A 20,108-nucleotide genomic window follows, 5' to 3' on the forward strand; every position below is an offset into this window, starting at 1 on the left:
AAAACTAATTGGTGTGACACATTCAATGGAAAACCTGCTGAAGGAATGTGGGAAGTTCTATTGGAGAAACTGAATGCAAAAAAGCAAAAAAACATGTAAACATATTTTTGATTTTTTTTTTTAATCAGGATCTCAGCACAACTTCATCAGGATCTATTTCAATAAGAACAAGACACTTGATTAAGGTGAGAGACAAAAAATATATTAAGTGGAAAAAAAGGCAGAACTAGGACTATGAAAACCAAATTAAGCAAGCTGGACAGACAAACTATATAAATTTTCTTTCATTTTTTCTTGATCTTCTCTCCCGCTCTATTTAAAGATACGTTATGTCTGTGGTAGGAGTAAAGATATACAAATTGATAAACTGTGTCTACATTCTAAAATTTATTCTCAGACACAACAGATTACAGATGTATTTACAATGCAAAGCAGTCCAGCTCCGCAAAGGGGGTAATAAATTGTCATAGTGACATCAAGTGACCTCAGATACTGAAATCAATTAGATTACACTGAAACAGAGCTATGCAAACTGGATCCAAACAAAGCACAGGGAGGAGACAGAATTAGTAATAATCACCTAATAACACTTCAGCATGAACTTACAGTACCATTACAGCTGTTATTAACTAAATCATATACGCGGTGGTGGTGCTGTGGTAGCGTTGTCGCCTCACAGTAAGACACTGTCCGGTTCGACTCTCAGTTAGAGTGTCTTCTGTGTGGAGACGTGCGTGAAAGGGCATACCTTCGTTGAAGGTTGTGCATCAGGGCTGGCAACTCGGTACATAAAAATCAACTGCCAATCATTAGTGGACCGGAGTTCTGCTGTGGCGACCCCTAACTGGGAAAAGCAGAAAGTCACAACAACAACAACAACATTAACTACATCATACAAATATGGGGAGATTCCTCAAGACTGAAGACATGCACTTGTTAAACCTTTCTTTAAGGGAAAGGAGAGTAGAACAAACACTAAGTCATAGAAACCCGCAAGTTTACTTTCATGTTGTGTAAAACCAATGGAGAAGGTTACATTGAATAAATTACTGTCAGGTTGTGACTTAAAACCATACACCAGCATGCATATGTTGAAATTAGATCTATTACTACCTGTAACATGATGTTCTTTAACAAAATAACAGCTATGAATGAAAAATTCTGCTGTGATGAAATGTATATAGATTTAACTTCAGCATTTGATAGGATTATACACAAAACACTGATCAATAAATTATAACAAACATGTATTGATGTACTTGTGCTAAAACAAATAGCTACATGGCTTACAAATAGGACATGGCCAGTATCATATGGCAACTGAACAGGTGAAATTCGAAGTTACAGTCAGGGTGTCCCGGAGGGCTGTATCCTAAGCCCACAGTTGTTTAGATTGTAGCTTTCAGATCTATCTTTTTCATCTGCGGTGCTCTACAGTCTGTATGCAGATGACTTGAAAATGGGTAGATTACACGTGTTACAGATAGGCATGCCTACACAAGTACTTAAATAAACTGACCATTTGTGCACAGGAGAATAATACAACGATAAATACATCAAAAACGAAGCATGTATGATTTGGGAGACCTTTATTCAGGTACTGAGGTCATCTATAGACAGCTATTTGGGAGACCTTTATTCGGGTACTGAGGTCATCTATAGACAGCTACCTCTGGAAATGTTTGGGGTTATCAAAAAGTAGTAGAGAATTATCCAAAAACCTGTGTAGAAAAATTATGTAGAAATGACAGAAGTACTAAGTGGGTCTCTGAGAGAGTAGCTAATGCATGGAATAGATCAGTAAATTATATTAAAGCAAAGACATTACAGCATATACTTTACACATCCTTGGAAGGAATGTTACTGATCTATAGTTTTCAAGACAGCTTGCAGGTTCATTCTTAAGGAGGAGTATATTTTTTTCCTGTTGTTAACCAGGCTGCTGTCTGTTCAGGGTGTGCATAGAAGTAATTCTTACTTAGGGTAAATCTCTGTGTAAAGATTTTAACACTTTTAGCCAGAAGTTAGGTAAAGCATCTTGGCCAGGGGTTTTCCAGTTAACAGCTTTTCTTAATTTTGGTTCAATTTCTCTGGTTGTTACTTCAACACATTTCACATCCTGTACATTTGAACTATTTACCATTTCTTTAACTTCTATCCTTTCAGCATCTTTATGTTCCACAGTCTCTTCATGCACACAGTTTGGAGAAATAGCCTATTTCGTCTTTTTTGGTGGTATGTTTATTCCTTTTGCTTTGCTTCCCAATTCTCTATAAAAAAATTTTGGGTCATCAATGAATTGCTTATTTTGTACTTTTTCTTTACATTTATCTGCTTATCTAAGATTTTCTGCCTATTTTGATACCTTTAGTTTATTTGCAATAGTGTAGGACAGATTCTGGTCTGTTCTGATACTGCACATTGCTTTTATCACGTCTATCTTTCTAAGTATTTTTGTTGACCTGTTCCCTCTTCTATACTCTTCTAACAGTGACACTTCCAGTCTTAACTACTTTATAGTTTTCTCTATTTGATTACTTTCCATGATGGCATTTTTTTTCTTTCCTTTCTTTTCCATACTGCCCTGAATTTATGTGGCAAGATTTTTACCTGTTATTAATTCAGCTGCACGGTAATATATCTATGTAGTTATGTTATGCCACATAATAATCTCATTTACTGTGTTCATTAGTTTTATCAGATGTCTAACATTTTGGGTCTTCGACTTTCTGTAATCTATTTCTTTTCATCGATCTTACTATGTCTATCCATCTCTATTAAATCAAGCAACTCTTCTCCAAGATGATTTTCTTCTAAAATGAGGGCACATTCTTTGTTCTCCGTTTCCTGCAGGCATTCTACAGAAAGTTCCAGAACATCTTCTCATGACATATTCGCTCTCAGCTGCATCCTGCATCATCCGTTGTTCTTTCATACAGGAACTCACTGGCCTGTCATTCCACAACACTGATGGAGTCACAGTTGCCACCGTCTCCTGTTCCTTTCCTTGCTATGCAACTCCAACTGAACTTTTGCACTGGTTTCCTACTGAAGGGTTCAGAGTATCTTCATGTGGCAACTGATCAGATTCCACTGTTTCTCCTTAATTTGGGGACTCGCTTTTCTGTCACTGTGATATTACCATAGTTGGATTTTCTACACCAAATCCTTCACTTCACAAGTAATCCATAACTTCAGTTTCTATTTCTTTAACCTTTCCATTACTAATCATCTTTTCTGTTTTCCCCCTTTGTCTTCTTCTATTTCATACAGTAACATTTTCCATATCCAGATGCCTGTAATTCTCTTCAAATATCTTTGATGGTGCTTTTTTTTTTGTATCGATTAGTTTTGCTTTCTCCTTTGCATAAATAGTGCACCATATTAAATCTTTTTTTTCTTTTCATGTCCGTATTTCTTCTTCAGATGTCTACTGCTGCACCCATTTCTTCTTATTTTACGGACTTACTGTTCCATCATGCTGTAACATGACCCGTGTTAAGACTTTCTACACTAATTCCATCACTTTGCAGGTATTCCATAACTTCAGGCTCTATTTGTTTAACTTCTACTTTATTAATCTTCTGTTCTATGTACCCACTTTGTGATCTTATACTTTGCATTGTGAAATTTTCCATATCTGGGTGTCTGCCTGTATTTCTCTTCAAATATCTTAGGAGCTGCTTTTTTTGTATTGATTAGTTTGTTTTTCTCCTTTGCTAAATATTACACAATATCAGATGTCTCTCTCTCTCTCTCTTTCCCATGTCCATGTGTTTTTTCTATACTTTTCAAAAATCTTTACATTTTTTTTGTTTATATTTTGGCACTTTCTCAGTCAATTCTTTGTCCAAAAGTTCCAAGGTTTCTAGGTCTAGATAATGTTTTCCATGAATCTGCTGTATTAATGAACACAAATCTGCATTTTAAGCTTTTGACGTTTTTCTTGTGCAAGTATTTTTTTTTCCTCTAATTTCACTCAATCTTTTTGAATACCTTCTATCCGTAAATTCTGGGCTTCTTGCATAATAGTAACAATACATCATTTCTTTCTGATCCTCAATACTCCACTCTATATTCGTGGCTTTTTTTTTTTTTTTTGGCCTGTCAGTTTTTGGGTTTTGTGTGTACTAGTATTTCCTCCTACATCAGTGAGGCCATCTTACCCCTAAACCTGGCCTAACTCCATTGTAGGAATGTTTTCGTGTTTTGAGGATTCTACATTGTCACTTTTACCAGTCCTGGCACCAGTGCAAATACCAGGATTGGGCATTTTTTTATCCCGGGACTTGAGCACCCAGCTACCTTTTTTTTATCTTTTAACCTACTTCTGTCCATAATACATGCTACATAAAATACAGTCTAGATATTAATGTTATCTTTGTGAAATTTTGTTAAAAAAAACAGGGTCTACCTCATTAAGGTACTCACCAAGACTTGAGGATGAATTCAGTTTCTGGCAATACTACTCTCCTTTGCTTGCTGATTTTTTTTTTTTTTTATCATCTCTCCATCTGGACCCCAAACATCACCCCTTTTTAATTTCTCCACAACTTTTGGGTTTCTAATATCATGCCAGGAATGGACCCCATTCCAAAATCAAAGCATGATTAAAGTTCACAAAATTTGTACTGTTTCAATATTTGACATTAGCCAAAAGTGCTTGTTGCAGCACCCGCAATGCCCAGAATTGACTCCTCCTGCAATTCATACAGAGTTACAAGTATCTGTAACATATAAACAAGACTGTAAATTTTTATGAGACCCATTGCTCCTACTACTACTGGAACTGTCTGGGTATCCTTCTTCAACATTGCCCTTGTTTCTGCATGTAAATCCTGGTATTTTAGGACTTTATCTCTCTCTGTACACAGGACACAATCACTGGAAGTAGCAATTTCAATGATCAATGCCACTTTTGTCATTTCCTGGACTACCATATCTGGTTTTCTCGCATGTATTTTTTGAACTGTTGGTAATGGGTGATTCCATGTGATATAAACTTCACCATTTTTTATAATACTTTGCGGCTCATATTTCCCATGCTTCTCAGCTACTTCAGTATTATAATGTTTGCACAATCCCCACTGCAACAGTCTTGCCATGTCATTTTGCTTTTCAGTATATATATCCCTTCTGCCATTAGGGTGTCAAAACCAGCAACAAGATGTGCAACTGTTTCCAGTTCTGTTTTACAAAACCTGCATTTGTCTGTTTCTCTGACATGTTCAATGGACTTTGTAAACCAACGTGTAGGTAGTTCACTGTCCTGAGCCTTCAATATTAACCTTTCGTCTTCTGGTTTAAACTCATCTCTCCTTAACCATTCCTATATTAAATCCTGAACGACATGAGGTTATTCCAGGAGTTTTCTATACTTGCAACTATATTTATGCATTTTTCACATTTCTTGCCTTCTCATCTAATCCTTCACCTTACATTCCTTCTTTTGTTTTTTGGTACGTTCAGTTGTTGATTTTTATCTACTTCTGGTTTGATTTTCATTCCTGCTGGACACCTCTATGCTTCTGCTAAACAAAGCAGTGAAGTCATCTTGGACTTTCTCTACTCATGTCTTAAAACTTACCTTATGTTTGGATCTTGTGAGGTCAGTAAATATGCATGCAGTCCTATGACTGTGGATCTATACATGTAATCAAGTTCGAGTGAGCCCATACCTCCTTCAGAACAGGGAACGTATAATCTTGGTATACAATGAGTTCTATAAATCATCTGATGAGCATGAAGCATTTTTTTTGATTTTCTGTCCAACTGATCTAATACCTTTTGAGGCCAGTCAATTACCCCAAAACTGTAAGTTTGGGCAGGAAAAGCAAATTGTTTTACGGTTGGAATTTGTTGCTAAATGTCAGGGCTGTTTTCAATATTAATTTCAGTCTTCGAAAATATTCATTAGTAAGTTTTATTCACATTTGTTCATGTTTTATTGCTGAACCTTCATCAATTTCCAAATACTTAATACACTCTCTATTGAGTTCTTTTATATCACATTCCTGTCGAGACTGATACTTTCTTGGTGCTGCAGCTTTCCTGTTTTAAAGGTTACTTTTGTGTATTTATCAAGGCCAAATGACATTCTTAGATCATTTGAGAAAGTTTTGACCACTTGCAGTTGTGCTTTCAGTTCCTCATCTGATGAACTATACAATTTGTAATCATCCACAAAGAGAAGATGAGAAGTTTTTATACTTTGTTATTTTCTGGGAGCCAAACTGTAGCCACGACCAGATCTATTAAGTATACAACTTACTGGGTTAAGGGTAAGACAAAAGAGCAGCGGTGACAAAGAGTCACCCTGGAATAACCCCCTTTGATTTTTTTAAGCCTGGCACAATAATTTGTCCTTTATCATGGCTTAGCTGCAAAGTGGTTTGTCACTGTTTCATGGTCACTGCAATGTAATTGATCAATGTAGAGTGTTAGCTTATATATTTGTTAACACTCTTTATCCATGAATGTGGGATGATGTAAAATGCTTTTTTGTAGTATATCCACCCCATACTTAGACTCTTTACCTTTTTACAATTCTCTTTATGACTGTTTAATGACAAATGATCCTTTGTTCCATATGATTTCCTTTTGTTACCCTTTTGTCCTATTGCCACAACTGAGTTTTCTTCTAAATGAATATAAACTTTGTCTGCATCGCTTCCAGTGTACAGTTTATACATCACTGGAAGGCAAATTATTGGTCTATAGTTTTTAGGACAGCTTGTATGTTCGGTCTTAAGGAGGAGTATACTTTTAGCCAGAAGTTAGGTATTACATCTGGGCCTAGGGTTTTCCAATTGGGGAGCTTTGCTTGATTTTGTTTCAATTTCTCTGGCCATTACTTCATCCCATTTCATACCCCGTACACTAACTTCTTACTATTTATTTTACTTCTATCCATTCAGCATCTTTGTTATGTTCTACAAGATCTTCATAGATATTTCTTCAAAATATGTCCATTTCTTCTTTTTTTGTGGTGCTTCCATTCCTTTTGCCTCATTTCCTGATTCTGTATAAACTTTAAGTCATCAATAAAGTGCTTATTTTGTACTTTTCCTTTTTATGTGCATATCTTCTAAGTTTTTTCTGTCTGTGCTGATATCTTTAGTTTATCATCTGTAATAGTGTATGACAGATTCTAGTCTGTTCTAATACTGTGAATTAATTTTATCATGTCTATCTGAGTATTTTTGTTGATCTGTTCCCTCGTCTGCACTCTTTTAAAAATGATACTTCTTATCTTAATTGCTTTATAGATTTCTCTATTCGATACATCCATTAGGTCATTGGATTTCTCCCTTTCCTTTTCCTTACTGCCCTGTGTTTTTGTGTGAAGACTTCATCTGTTATTAATTTAACTGCACAGTAATGTATCTATTTACTTCTGTTGTATCGCATGAATTTTTATGAACAGTCTTCATTACTGCAATCATTTCTTTTATCAAACTTCTAACATTTTGGGTCTTATTGACTTTCTGTAGTCTATTTTTTTCATTGATCTTAATATGTCTATCTATCACCATTAAATCAAGCAATTCTTCCCTTAGATTATTTTTTACCATTAAATCAAGCAATTCTTCCCTTAGATTATTTTCTTCTAAACTGAAGGCACATTCTTTATTCTCTACTTCCTAAGGGGATTCTACAGAATGTTCAAAAAAATCTTCATGTGCTATATTCTCTTCAGCTTCACACTGTGTCATCCATTGCTATTTCATATGGGAACTCGCTGACCCATTACTCCACAACACTGAGTTACTACAGTTTCTTGTTCCTTCACTTGCTGGTCAACACCAACTGAACTTTTGTACTGGTTTCCTTCTGAAGGCTCCAAAGTACCTTCATATGGCAAATGATCAGATGCTTCTTGTTCCACTGGTTTCTCCTTAATTTGTGGATTCATTATTCAATAATGCTGTGATGCTCAGTTACATTTTCTACACTAAATCCTTCACTTCACAGGTCATCCATAATTTCAGTTTCTATTTCTTAAACTTCTCTATTACTAAGCCTCTTTTCTACTTTCTCTTTTTGTTTTCTTATTTTTTATATTGTAAAATTTTCCATATCTGGATGCCTTTGCCTGTAATTCTCTTCAAATACCTTTGGTGCTGCTTTTTTTGTATTGATTAATTTTGCTTTCTCCTCGAATCCTGGCTGCGGCTAAACCCAGAATGGAGACTTGGAAATCTAGTTCTGCCACAAAAGCTTGAAAAATGCAAACCAGCTTCATATCATACAAGGATAAAGCCCTGACTATGGCACAGTCAACCTGGGTTCAAACAGCAGTTCAGGCAACTGTAGAAACTAGCAAGAGAGGGATAAGAGTGAATAGTAATTTTCAGCTCACCCATCTAGGGGGAACTGCCAAGTCTGAGCCATGCCAAGTCTGAGCCATGCCACTGGACACAGAAAAATTTCTGAGCCTGCTGCCATTACCGCAGTATCAACAGAGTTAGACAAAACCATAATGGTCCTGTTCAAAATTTCAATATCCTGTTCCGGAAGATCGAACAGACATTTCAAAGTCTGGTCAACAAGACAGGACTGGAATTGGGCAGTGAATCAATTAATTTATAGAGACTGGATTTCTGAAGTGGCAGATGATGCTTCTTTGTGCAACCTGTCCAAAAGTATGAACTTACCCGGTGTAAATGTGTCACAATCTCTGGTACCACTGGCACATAAAAATATATATATTTACTTATTTATATAAGAATTTTCCCTGGGATGCTTATCGAGGATATTACACCATGATCAGAGGTTTATAGAGGGTGTCCGCCTTTAACACATACAAAACTACTTGTAACTTGAACTTACTAATAAAAGTAATCAGAGTGGGTTAACGGAGTTCTCCGAAATGAAAAGCTATAAAGATAAAACCAAGAATATAATTTAAAAATGAAAGAAAAAGGGAAAGTTACAGATACGCAAGCTAAAGCAGTCAGCTGCCTCCCACAATGGAAACATGCAAGAATCATGAACAACAGGCAATCACCTATGTTTTGAGATGCAGACACTACACAGTTCAGCAAAGCACCTACTGACACTACACAAGTCAACAAAACACCTATACAACCTAAGCCATACAAGGGGAACTGCTATAGCACACAATCTCAACAATCCTAGGAGGCACAACAGAGTATGCAGTGTAACACTATTCTGATTAGAGAACCACAGATTTAGGTCAAAAGGAACATACTTATTTCCTTAATGAAATCCAAAAGTGTCCAGTCTGGCACTGCAACACTCATCTTAAACATCGTTAAAGACAGCGACCAAAGACTTTCCCTACATGATGCTCCTAAGTTATTAAAACAAGAGAAGACCAAATACAGATCCAAACCTGTTTTCAGGTGAGACTATCAGTAAGACTAGATGGTGAAGAAGCAGCACCACTTCCCCTCAAGGAAGGTAATCACTACACAGAAGCAATTATGCATATACAGAGATGAACAGTGGAAAATGGCTGACGATAGTGCAGGTAAGCCATAAGCAAGTGCAGTTTCATAACAGTCATCAGGACAAATAGACAGAGCAAAAGTAAACACATTCTACTGAAGATGAAAATAAGTCATGGACATTAAGAACTTCTAAATGTCTTTTCACCCTGAAGACTGTCCATTGTGCTTACTGAGGACATCTAAGCTCCCTCTGGTATCAAAGTGAAACAGCTTAAAAGTTACCGCCCTGAACCTGTACTAATTTTTACAAAGCATACACTAATCTGGATGGTCACTTCTGGCAGTCAGTTGCCACAGGGGCAAGCATCTACTTAGAATGTTCTTGACCAAGTTCAGCAAGTCACAAGGACACCAGAGTCAGGGAAGAAGGAATTGATCAGTCAAAGTCTAACTCTACAAAGGAAGGTGTGGGTAAAGACATGCTGAAGAATTCTCACCTGTGGAAAGGAGTGAATTAGGAAATAAGGGTCCATTGATGGCGTGTACACGGTAATTCACGAGAACATGCATACAACCACGTAGCTCCTTGTTTTCGTGCAGACAATAAGGATATTTTTAGAAAACAGCAGAAAAAAATACATGTGGTTTAGATATGATTACTTGCAGATAATGGTCAACAGCTCAGTCTGTCTGCTATGCCTGGCTCCTTTTCACAACAGGCACTGGAAATTGGCACCGTTTGGTAATTTCTCTACAGAAAGTAGAAACCATCTTGCTGCAACATATGCCATAACAGCCTTCAGCAAATGGAAAATTATGGAAGGAATGAAAGAACGGTCAAAGAACTAGTAAAAGATGACGTTAGCAGACACAATAAAAATTAAATAAAAATAAAAATAGTTGACAGATTCCTACATGCCTGCGCAGTGAGAAAGTACAGTTTTGTACCTACCATAAATGTAGATGTTCGATAGGAATGCATCTGCAGTCCTTACAAATGGGTTGTCCTGTCGTCAGGCAGCCCTTCGGTCGGCCGGATTCCAAAGTCTGGGTCTGGCTTCGGCTGGTGTCGCACTTCACCTGACGTCATAGCTGCAGTTACTCGGGTATAAAGGCATCAGCCGACGCCATTTTCCTCAGTGTTTCTTGCCCCAGATGCCAAGTGCCCTCTAGGAGGACTAAATTTGGATAAATGCCAATGATTCCAAATATTAGAGAGCAAACAAAAAATAAGCATGTATGTACATATATACAAACAAATACACCATAATAGATTCCCCCAGCTAGCTATAAGAGGGGCAAATACCCTAGGAGTACCACAGAGGGGAAGGAGGGTGGGTAATCCTGACTGCAGATGCATTCCTATCGGACATCTACATTTATGGTAGGTACAAAACTGTACTATGTCCTTCAAGGATGCATCTGCAGTCCTTACAAATGGGTAGAATACCATAGCCAAACTGGAGGAGGAGGAAAGGTAGAATTATGGTGTAGTTAAGATCCCTTGCAAAACAGCGGTGGCAAAACCTGCTCAGGATCTAGAGTATAAAGGTAAATTATAATTCTTGGCAAATGTATGCACGGAGCTCCAGGTAGCAGCCTCTAAAATGTCTTTTGTAGCCACTCCTCGTAGAAAAGCTGTGGTAGTGGCTGTAGCTCTTGTAGAGTGAGGCCTGATGTTTTCTGGAGTTTTCTTTCCATGGTAGGAGTAACAAAATCTAATGCAATTTCCTATCCACTTAGATATTGTCTGTTTTGAAATTGCTTTCCCTTCCATTCCTGTTGCATATGCTACCAGTAGCTGGTCAGTTTTTCTATTGCTCTTGGTCCTGTCCAGGTAGTAGCGTAATTGTCTGTGTACATCCAAGGTATGCAACAGTCTTTCTCCCCTGTTCTGTGGGTTGGGGAAGAATGTAGGAAGGTGGATAGCCTGATTTAAAGATACTCTGGAGACCACCTTAGGCATAAAAGTAGGATTTGTTCTCATGGACACTCTATCTTGATGGAAGATCAAAAAGGGCTGTACTGCCATTAATGCCTGTAGCTCAGAAACCCTTCTTGCTGAAGTGATTGCCAGCAGGAAAGCAGTTTTCCATGATAAGTATTGCAATTCTGCTGTTGCTGCTGGTTCGAAAGGAGGAAGTGTCAATTTTTCTAGCACAAAGTTCAAGTCCCATGCAGGTAATGGTGGCTTCCTAGGAGGCTTTACATTTTTAATTCCTCTCAGAAACTGCCTGAGCAGAGGATGTGAGAAGACTGGAGGATCCAAGTCGTATTCTGCTGAAATAGCTGATGCATGAATCTTAATGGAAGAGTAGGACAGGCCTTTGTGGAATAGCTCTGCCAAGTATTCCAGGATGTTGGCTATGTTTACCAGTGACACATCTTCCCCTTTAGCAGTACTCCAAATGAGATATCTTTTCCATTTTGCTGAATAGGTTTTCCTTGTTGAAGGTCTGCGAGCTTCCAAGATAATGTCCTTAACCCTTTGGGATAAATTTGGGTTAATTTGTCTTATGCAATGTTCCAGGCAGTCAGCTGCAGAGTTTTCAGGTTTGGATGCAGGGTGTTGTAGTTGTTCTGAGTTAACAGCAAGGGAACTAGGGGTAAGGGCCACATCTGTTCCCAAGACATGCTCCTCAGTAATGGGTACCAATGTTGCCTTGGCCAATCTGGAGCTATCAGAATGATCCTTGGACGGTCCTCTTTGATCTTCAATAGCACCTTGTGCATCAAAGGAAGTGGTGGGAATGCATATGCTGTCAGATTTTTCCAACTGAAGGATAGGGAGTCCACCTTCCATGCCAGTGGATGGTACGTCCTGGTGCAGAATTTCTTTAATTGGTGATTGTGTGGGGATGCAAATAAGTCTATTTCTGGGAGACCCCATTTTCTTGTTATGGTTTTGAAGATGTCCGGATGCAGCATCCATTCGTGGGTATCCGTGGTAGTCCTGCTTAGTAAGTCTGCTAAAGTGTTTTCTTTTCCTGGTACAAAAATTGCTTGTAACTGAATGTTGTAACTCAGGGCCACATTCCAGAGGTCCAGGGCCATCCGGCATAGAGGGTACGAATGTGTGCCTCCCTGCTTGTTGATGTACCACATAACTGTGGTGTTGTCTGCCCTTATCATCAATTGGCCTTGTCGAAGAAATGGTTTGAAAGCCTGAATTGCCAGTTTTACTGCCAGCATTTCCTTTAGGTTTATGTGTAGATGCAGTTGCTCTTGAGTCCATAAACCTTGTATGCATTTGTCCATTATGTGGGCCCCCCAACCGAGGTCTGAGGCGTCCGTTGTGATGGTTTGGCTTGGTTGAGTGCTGTGGAAGGGCAGTCCTTCGTTTGTTTGACAGGCCTGAGCCCACCAGTGGAATTCTTGCTTCAGGCATGGAATTATTGGAATGAGAGTTTCTAGGCTGTGCTTGTGCTGAGACCATAAATTCTTTAGGTACCACTGTAGCTTTCTCATGTGCAGTCTGGCATGTGGGACCAATATTATGCAGGATGCCATGAAGCCCAATGCCTGTAGGACTTTTCTTGCTGTTAGATGGTTTTGCTTTGTTAATGCCAAGAAGTAGAGAGGGAGTTGCTCCTGTTTTTCTACTGTTAGGAATGCCATTTGTTTGGATGTGTCCAGCTCCGCACCCAAAAAGGTTATCTTTTGGGATGGTATCAGCCTTGACTTTTTTATATTGACTGTATATCCCAGGGCTTGTAGAAGGTAAATGACTCTTTTCAAGTCTTCTGCTAGCTTGTTTTTGTTGTCCGCTTGTATCAGGCAATCGTCCAGGTAAGGGTAGATTTGGATTCCCTGAAGCCTGCAATGAGCGATTACTGATGCCAGGCATTTCGTGAACACTCTGGGTGCAGTAGATAAGCCAAAGGGCAATGCTGAGAATTGATAATGCTCTGATCCTGCAAGAAATCTGAGGTATCTTCTGCAATCTGGTCGTATGGGGACGTGCAGGTATGCCTCCTTGAGATCTAGAGTAACCAGCCAAGACTCCTTGCCCAGCATGGGAAGAAGCTGCTGTAGGGTCAGCATTCTGAATTTTGGAACAATGAGGAATGTGTTTAGAGCGGACAGATCGAGAATAGGTCTCCATTTGCTTTCTTTCCTTGGTACTAGGAAGAGTCTGGAGTAAAAGCCCTTTCCTTGCTCCATATATGGTACCTTTTCCACAGCTCTTATTTTTAATAATTGATTTACTTGTTTTAGAGCTTCTGCCTTTTGATTTGGTGGTAGGTTTGGCATTCCTCTCTTTCCTGGTAGAGTATGGAAATGAAACCTGTAACCTTGGTCTATAGTTTGCAAAATCCACTTGTCTCTTGTGATGTAATGCCAGTTCTTTGAAAATAAAGCTAGCTTTCCGCCTAAGGGTGCTTCTAGTTGTTCCCTGGTAGGCGGTGCCAGAGCCAAGTCACTGTGATTGTCCTGTTGCAGTGGTGGTGGCTGCTTCTGTGCCTCACTGGTTGTTACCCTGCCACTGGTGTCCCCTGTAGGCACCCCTGGATTGGTTTCTGCCTCTTGAACGCCTATTCCTGCCTCTCTGTGCTTTGGAGGAGTCTGGAAAGGACCAATTCTTGGAGGGCCAATTCCTGCTAAACCTTGGAGGTTGGACCTGTAAGAAATCTTTCACTGTTTGTACAGATTTTGCCTTCTCTTCCATCTTCTTCAGTACCTGTTGTGCAGGAGAACCAAATAAATTGACCTTGTCCATGGGAGCATCTAATAGTTTTGATTTGACATGGTCCGGTAAGGCCTGCTCTTTTAACCATACATGCCGTCTGATAACTGTGCCAGTCATGGCTGATCTAAAGGAAGCCTCCAGTGCATCATAGCCGCATTTTAAAGAATGGTTACTAACTTGCTGAATGTTATGTACCATTTCCTGAACATACTTCTTATCTAAAGGTTCATCAGAAGACAGTTTTTTAGTTAACTGGTCTAGCATAAATTCTTGATATTGGATCATATGAAATTGACAGTTCAAGGCCCTAGCTGACAGAGTAGCAGAAGTGTAAACTTTTTTACCCCATCTCTCTAAGGACCTGGATTCCCTTTCAGAGGGGAGGGGATTTTTAACAAAGGTAGTTGCTACAGCCTTAGGCCCCTGGGAGATAGTCTCGGGATCTGCAAAAGGAGCCTTGTATAAATGGTGATGTGTGTCCGGGACCCTGTAGAACCTATCGGGCTTAGCAGGGGCCGGAGGTAATGAATCAGGAGCAGTACAAGCATCATTAAATGCATCATCTACAACTGAAAGAACTTGAGGTATAGCTAAAGGCCTATGTTGTGGTAAATGCAAAAAGGTTCTAAGCCTTTTCCTGGAGTCTGAAAAATCTTGGCCCTGCCACTGAAATTGTTCCCTCATAGCATGCAAGGTTTCCCCAAAGGAAAATTCCTCAGGTGGAGAGGCAGAAGGGATGGACTCTTCAGCATCAGACTCTTCGTAAGGGGAATAAGGAGCCTCTGGAGGGTCTGTATTATCTGAATCATCAGAGGAATCATCTGTGGACACTGGCTCAGGGGGCTCTGCTCTAGGCCTCTTCTCTGGAGGTAGGTGAGAGGCCCTGTCTGGATGAGGTTGGGATCCCCGGATTAAAGAAATGAGATCCTCTGCTAGAGAAAGCATTTGGGAACTGGAGCTGGGTCTGTGAGAGGGGGTCTTAACAGGCACAGATTTTGTAGCTTTAGCTGCTTTAGCCCTGGCAAAGGCCTTAATGGACATGGCTGCAGGAGGCCTAGCAGCTCCACGTGCAAGGGTTGAAATATCCAAGGGGATAGTGTCAGATAATTCCTGAGAAACCGCAACTGCAGGTTGGATTTCAGAAGCCGATTCCACCAGGTTAGAAGAGGCCTCGGTAGAAGGCATGTTTTCGGCTGAAGGAAGAACCGCTTGCTCGGTTTCAGCGAAACCGAGACACTTCGGTTGGCTTAACCGGGTTTCGGCGAAACAGCGGACCGTGAGTGTCGGTCCTTTTCCTTGCGTGTTTTGGATATTTGTGAAGTCGGAGGATCCGACGGCATAATATAAGCAAAATCAGAGCCGAAAAACTGCTCAGCAAATTCCGACCGACGTCTAGGCGTCCGTCGGTTAAAAGAAGCACAGGCTAGACAAGCTGCTACGTCGTGGTCTGGGCCTAAACAAGGTAAGCAGTAAGAGTGGAAATCTTTATGAGGTATTTGTTTCCCACAAGTTAAACAGTTATTCACTTTTTCTGACATCGGCTGAGGCAAGAAAGAGTCCCCAACGGGGTACTTAGCTTTTTAGAAGTCTTCGGTAGTAGTAGAAGTATTCGGTAGTAGTAATCTCTGGATCTGACCGACCGGCACTTGCGAACAGCTTCTGCTTCGGGCGCCACGCGGCAAGAAAGACTGAGGAAAATGGCGTCGGCTGATGCCTTTATACCCGAGTAACTGCAGCTATGACGTCGGGTGAAGTGCGACACCAGCTGAAGCCAGACCCAGACTTTGGAATCCGGCCGACCGAAGGGCTGCCTGACGACAGGACAACCCATTTGTAAGGACTGCAGATGCATCCTTGAAGGACATCAAGTAAATTCTGGGGATAATGATCTCAGGCACAGGCTATTCAGCGGGTCTATATCACTTAATCAAAACCACTAACGATCGAATCCCTATTCATCAAACCCTATTTGTCAAAACCATAAACCATCGAACGGACTTTTAAATGAAATTCTTCATAGGGCAAAGCAATGGTTGGCCACCATCTGGAATTTGCCCTTCCCCCCATTGTAGTGCGATCTCGGAGTTGGCATATTTAGTTGGGAGTGTGGGGGTACAGCTCCCCACACTGTGGGGTGGGGGGGCATAGCCTCTCCCCCCAACCTGGGTAGGTTTTAAATTTTGTGATTTTTTTTTTTTTTTGATTGATGCTAGACTGGCCTACTGTTGTTTTACTGTGGGAAAAATTTTGTTTAAAAGTTTGTGGTTTTGACAAAAAGGGTTCGATGAATAGGGATTTGATCATTAGTGGTTTTGATTAAGTGATATAGACCCACTATTCAGCAACTACTGTCTAGCCAATGACTGAGTGAAAACCACAGAGCAACTAACCAGTGCAATCATACCATGATCCAGATCTATACCCAAAACTAACTGCTATCCAAGGAGAAAAAGACTGCAAGAATGAGGAGTCCAGCACATCATCTGAGTGCGAGTACCTCACAAGTGCTGAGAATAAAACTTCACAGAGTTCCACTGCTTGGGGTGAGGGCAGCAAAAGAACAACCATTCAGCAGCCCAGCTCATTGAAATGACAATATCAGCACACAAGAACAGGCCAGCACAGACCTGGTGAAAAAATAACTGGGAGATGGTTCTAGACTCCTTGATACCTACCTCTCACCTAAATCTGAAGGACTTGTGACCTTCCAGCAGATGGCTCTCAAGAGTTGATCCACAAGTCTTTTTTTTTTCCGTTGTGAATCTCCTCTATTTGCAAAGTGGCAGAAGTACTTTCTGAGGATGTTGCTATGCAGTAGGTATCAATTTTCACTCTGCATCAGTGCTGGGTATGATGGAAGGCTTAGCATATGTGCCACACTGAATTATATGGCCAAACACAGAAGCAATGGTACTTTTGCTTCTGAATCTGCAGACCAAAACAGTACATGGACGTTTTATTTGTGTGTGTGTGTGTGTGTGTGTGTGTGTGTGTGTGTGTGTGTGTGTGTGTGTGCGCGCGCGCATTTCCCCTTTTTAAGAAGGAATACCCTGACACTCTCAACAACTGCTACAAAGCTAAATTATTACCTTGACAGTTTGACAGCTAGTAAGAGGTTGTGGTCTGCCAGGACCAACAACGTTTACTAAAGTTTTTTTTTGGACAATACAAGAGAAGGTACAAAACAATAAGTTATGTACTCACCATAACGTTCGATGTATGTAGTCCATCTCACCTCACATTCTTACCCGTGGGTTCGGAGTCGAAGGAAGACTTAAAGGCCTCCGCAAAGTGACACAGGTGCAGCCAGGCTTGCCTTCTAAGGGCGACCCCTGAGCTTGCTGCCTTACTCGCTCCCTCGGCTGCATACGAAATGAGCCGCATGGATGAGTTGACAATGGAGTTGAGGGTAGAGACCTGGGTGTTGACCGACTGAGCCACCGCCTCAGGAACGTTACCCGCAAGAGTATCTCCTAACTCTTTTAGGAGATCTCTCTGGAGCAGGGTGAAATGAGATAAGTAATTTAGCGACCGCAAGGTAAAGGTTGCTGACGAGATGGTACGGTTCCCGTACCGGTCCATGGTCCTAGACTCCTTGTTAGGAGGATGGACAGATGAAGAAGACTCTGCTACTTCCTTCTGGGTGGCTGCCGCCACCACCATGGCATCTACAGGGACTCCTTTAAACAGAAACTCTTTGCCCTGGGGGGGGGGGGGGCGGAAAGAAATTTGTTGGAACGCCTAGGCACGGGCTCCACAGAATCAGGATTCTCCCACACTCTTCGACAAATCAGGTCAAGGAGTTCGTCAAAGGCTGGAGACACCCAGGAGGCGGAGGGTTGAGCACTGAAAGCCTTAAGGAATACTGACTCCTCCTCGGAAGGGGCTTTGGAAGGCCAGTCACCTCTTTGCTCAGTATCTCCAGGATATCAGAGAAGGAAACATCAGAGGATGACTTGGGGGACCCCTCCGATTCCTCGAGGTCAGAGGTGAGGGACTCGTCTTGGGAGTCTATGTGCTTCCTCTTGCAGGTTTTCTTTCTGGGGGGCTGCTCAGGCACCAACTCTGAGGGACCCTGAGAAATTTGGGGACCACTCGTGGGGGTATCCCTAGGCTCTGGTGCTCTGCTGTCTATGGATGGGTGGTGAACAGAAGCTCTCACCGGAGTGGTGGGGGACAGAGTGATCGACCCGCCTAATGTAGCCGACGACCTGGCCAGCGCGGTCACTTGGCCTCGAAGGCCCCCCCCCCCGAGTCTGGGGAGTGACCAGTCTCTCAGAGGCCATGACAGGAATCGGAGTTCCCCGAGCCGAAGCACTGAGAGGGAGACTCGGAACCGAAATAAGTGCCGAGATGTCCCATCTGGGCCAGACCGAAGAGTCCCGAGTCCCTATGACGGAGCCGACGGGGTCGGAGCCGATGTCGGTACCGATGGAGCCGAATGGGGCATCAAAACCGGCCTAGAAATATCACGCGGCGCAGAACACTCTGGCTCCGAATACAGAGATGCGCTCTGAGGAGGAATGATCAAGGAAGGTGTCTGGACGGGCTCCAGAGCCGACTGGGTTGGATCCGAAAACAATTTAGCCAAAACCGGTGACTGGAGGAGCTTCTGAACCACCCTATCCACATCCACATCCGAAAGGTCCTGGAGGATTTGGAGGACAGGAATGGAGAATGAGATCTCCTCTCAGGAGAAGTAGGTTTGATACTAGGCGATCGGCTCCTAGGAGGTTCCAATACAATTGGAGCCGATGCCGGTTCCATATATATCGATCCTTTCTGCGGCCCTGAGAGCAGTGAAGCCGAGGAGGTAAATGCAGTTTTAGTCATCTTCTCCGGAGGCTCTGATGAAGCTGACGGAACCAGAGATCTCTTTTTTAACTTGCCAGATTTTGACTTGCCACTAGAAGTCGAATCCATAGCCTCTTCAAAAGAGGGTTTCAAAAGTCCCTTTAAGATTAGTTTATTTTTTCTCTCTTGGAGAACTCTAGGGCTGAATGCATGACAAAAGCTGCAGGATTCCTGCAGATGGATGGCTCCTAAGCAGTAGACACAAATGGAATGTCCATCGGTAATGACTTTTTGTACCCACATTTTGAACACTTTTTAAATCCCGAAGGTTTATGCTCCTTTGTATCCTTACACATTTTAACTGCTGCGCCCACAACACAAAAACCAAGTCAATACAAGAACAGGCGTTCACTCTATAAAGGTGGGAACGACACTGAGGTAAACACACCAAAGCCGCAATCAAACTTCACACAACTCTAGCACAATTTCAACAAGGAACAGAAGGAGAGGGTAGCCAAAACCACTAATTTAACCGGTTTGGTAAACACAGAAGGAAACAGAGGAGAACTAGGCCCTCTAACTGAAACGGGCCTAGCACGGGGAACAGTAAGAGGGATACCACACACAAAACTCACAAAAATTCACAACAACCAAGCTTAACACACTAAACAAAATTAGACAGTTTTAAACAATACCTATGAAAATAGCTTTTGATTGAATCAAACTTCTCTTAAAACAAGAAAAGAAGGTACTTAGCCACAGCCAAGCGAGACCACGTCCTAGCTACATGAGCGGCAAACGAGATCTGGGGATATGGAGCAGTGCACCATGGGATACCCACTTAGCCCAGCCAATAAGAGACTTCGAACTAGTAAAATCGGCCGAGTCGGAGCCGATATTTGGCTCCGAACCCACGGGTAAGAATGTAGGCGAGATAGGACTAAATAACATACTAGGTTATCAGCATTTTTAAATAAAAGAAATGAAGAGCATCCACTGATTAAAAATCTAAATCAGTACCGCTAACTGCTCAGGTTTAAGAAGTCTCTAACAACTGCCCTTCCAAAACAGAACCTGAATGAGAAGGAGAGCCCCTCCCCCCAGCAGAAAAAAGAAATCTCATGCACAGCACAAAATAGTAATGCAAGAGAACCTTGGCGAGTTTTATAACCATTAAAGAGCTCCTAAGAAGTACCGCAAGATAAAAC

General features: G+C 41.3%; 1 protein-coding gene across 1 annotated transcript in view; it reads right to left on the reverse strand.

Moving 5' to 3' along the window:
- Positions 1-20,108, reverse strand: part of NEK9 (NIMA related kinase 9) — a 1,697,515-nt gene that overhangs the window by 1,499,899 nt on the left and 177,508 nt on the right. The gene's annotated exons all lie outside the window — the stretch shown is intronic.

The sequence above is a fragment of the Protopterus annectens genome, chromosome 6.part0 (assembly GCF_019279795.1).
Source record: "Protopterus annectens isolate FY-2018-M chromosome 6.part0, PAN1.0, whole genome shotgun sequence".
Lineage (NCBI taxonomy): Eukaryota > Metazoa > Chordata > Ceratodontiformes > Protopteridae > Protopterus > Protopterus annectens.